This window comes from Oryctolagus cuniculus, chromosome 4 (assembly GCF_964237555.1).
Source record: "Oryctolagus cuniculus chromosome 4, mOryCun1.1, whole genome shotgun sequence".
In the NCBI taxonomy this organism is placed as follows: domain Eukaryota; kingdom Metazoa; phylum Chordata; class Mammalia; order Lagomorpha; family Leporidae; genus Oryctolagus; species Oryctolagus cuniculus.
Genome location: NC_091435.1, coordinates 155,860,846 through 155,863,568, shown reverse-complemented (window position 1 = coordinate 155,863,568; position 2,723 = coordinate 155,860,846). Strand labels below are relative to the sequence as shown.

Here is a 2,723-nt window from a genome sequence, read left to right as displayed (position 1 = left end):
AATTAAAATGATGTAAAGACTTTAAGCACATGCACATCTAAAACACTACTTTATAAGTTTAAAAACAAAAACTGGCTGGCGCCATGGCTCAATAGGCTAATCCTCCACCTTGCGGCGCCAGCACACTGGGTTCTAGTCCTGGTCAGGGCACCAGATTCTGTCCCGGTTGCCCCTCTCCCAGGCCAGCTCTCTGCTATGGCCCGGGAGTGCAGTGGAGGATGGCCCAAGTGCTTGGGTCCTGCACCCGCATGGAGACCAGGAGAAGCACCTGGCTCCTGGCTTCGGATCAGCGTGGTGCGCCGGCCGCAGCGCGCCGGCCGTGGTGGCCATTGGAGGGTGAACCAACGGCAAAAGGAAGACCTTTCTGTCTCTCTTTCACTGTCCACTCTGCCTGTCAAAAAGAAAAAGGAAAAAAAAAAGCAAAAACTGATAGAAGCAAAAGATGTTCACATCTTACAAGGAGTGTGTACAGATAATGTTATATACATGTGAAAATCAATGGGGAATTTTTACACACTGTTGGTTTCCACTGTATTAGACTTGATGTTCTTAACAAAAAAATGGTTAAGAAGATAAGAGTCGGTGAACTCAAAAGGCTTCCATAGCCTTGGAAACTCATGACTGGTGCATAGGGAGATTACTGATGCCATAAACAGGAGTGTCAATTTGTAAAGTCAACAACAGGAGTCACTGTGCACTTACTCCTCATGTAGGATCTCTGTTCTTAATGTGCTGTACATTGAGACTTAATGCTATAATGAGTACTCAAACAGTATATTTCGCTTTGTGTTTCTATGGGGGTGCAAACTGTTGAAATCTTTACTTAATGTATACTAAACTGATCTTCTGTAAAAAAAAAAAAGAGAAGAAATTATTAATTGCCAACTTGACTCTCGCTGGGATTAAACATGACAATAGGTCTGATCTGATTTCATCATCATTTAAAAAATCATCTATTATTTTTCACTTTATGTTTGCGTGGGAGCAAACTGTTGAAATCTTTACTTAATGTATGCTAAACTGATCTTCTGTATATAAAGAGAATCGAAAATGAATCCTCATGTGAATGGAAGGGGAGAGGGAGTGGGAAAGGGGAGGGATGCGGGTGGGAGGGACGTTATGGGGGGGAAGCCATTGTAATCCATAAGCCGTACTTTGGAAATTTATATTCATTAAATAAAAGTAAAAAAAAATGGTTAAGAATATAGAAAATCTGAATATAATTAACAATTTTATTTTGAAAGAATACTGTACCAAAGAAAAATTAACTACACTTTTTAATCACTGCACCAAATGCCCTCCATGAAATTATCTACAACTTTTTGAGAACATTAAAATTTATACAAAAACTTGACCATTTGGTATCCTTAAATCAAAATTCAGTAGTTTTCAAAGGATTGTTTTTATATAGACCAAATGCAATGTTAAAATGACATTACAGAGTAATTTTTAAAATATATTTGAAAGTTTGAAAAATTAAAAATAATTCAGATTAAAAGAAAATGGCAAAATAAAACCAAAACTACGTGGAATTGAATAATAAGGAAAAATGCTACCTATTAAAGTTTAATTACTTATATTGTTAAAAAAGAGAAAAGCTGACTTCCATCCACACCAGAACTCAAGATGGCTTCACTCTTGTTGTCATGACCTCCAAGCCCACTATAGTATTCAGCTCTGTATCACAAATTCTGTTCCTTTGGGAACCATTGAGCATTTCTGGAATAAGATCACAAGTTCAAATTGTCATGTACTCCCCCATATCACTACCTACTGTTGGTCTCTTCCCATGGTAATATCCATTTGCCAATGTTGCACCTGCGTTGCCTTGAGTGCAACTGCCTTTTTGGCTTGCAATCCTTTAAGACCCTGGGAACTCTGATTCCTATTTGGAACTTGTGAAAGTCCCTGTGCCTGGGGCCTGCACTGATCTACACAGCTAAGTTTGCACTCATCTTCCCGCTCATGTGTCACACCTTGAATGGCATCCCGCACTTGGTGTGGGGCCTAGGAACAGGCCTGGAGATTCCCCAGGTATAGCAGTCTGGAGTAGTTGTCTTGGTTCTCACTGGGTTGTCCTCTGTTGTTTTGGCAGCTATGTGGAGAGCTGAGATTCCTAGCATCATCGTCCTACAAATTATTACACTGATATATATTCTTGCTGTCATTCTCATTTCCAGCCAGGGCAGAGCTTTCCTGATTTGTTTAGATCCTTCCGTGCTTAGAGATCCCTTTGGAGCTCAGTAGCAGCACAGTAGCTTATAAAACCATAGTGGTGGAAAAGGATCCAGTTTCCCCCATTTCTAACATGGAGTCACTGCAAAATCCTGCCTTTCCTGCCCACTGCTTGTAGCCTACTCTGGGCCTATGAGCCCTTATTCTCTCTCCATATTGGGCTTTGACATGTGCTGAAGGTCAGCTTTTGGCTCCCTCTTTCTGAGAAAGAAGAACCAATTCCAGCTCTGTGACCTCTGCTCCAGGGACTAGGGTTGAGGCTTTGGGTGTGTTACTGGCTTAAACAATATTTCTGTTCATTGGTCAGAGCACAGGGCCTTTTGCACCCACACAGTGTGACTAAAAAGAGATGAGAGGTGGAGGAGAACTAGCCTGTCACAGCCAGATGGAGATAAAATGGGTGAGTTGATTCTTGGGGCAAATGTTTTGCAAAGAAGATAATAGCCTTTTTTAAAAATTTCATTTAAGGTATACAAATTTCATATTTC

General features: G+C 40.6%; 1 pseudogene; it reads left to right on the top strand.

Moving 5' to 3' along the window:
• The first annotated feature begins 1,626 nt into the window (after positions 1 to 1,626).
• Positions 1,627 to 2,247, top strand: LOC100346551 (succinate dehydrogenase cytochrome b560 subunit, mitochondrial-like; annotated as a pseudogene).
• Positions 2,248 to 2,723: the final 476 nt, after the last annotated feature.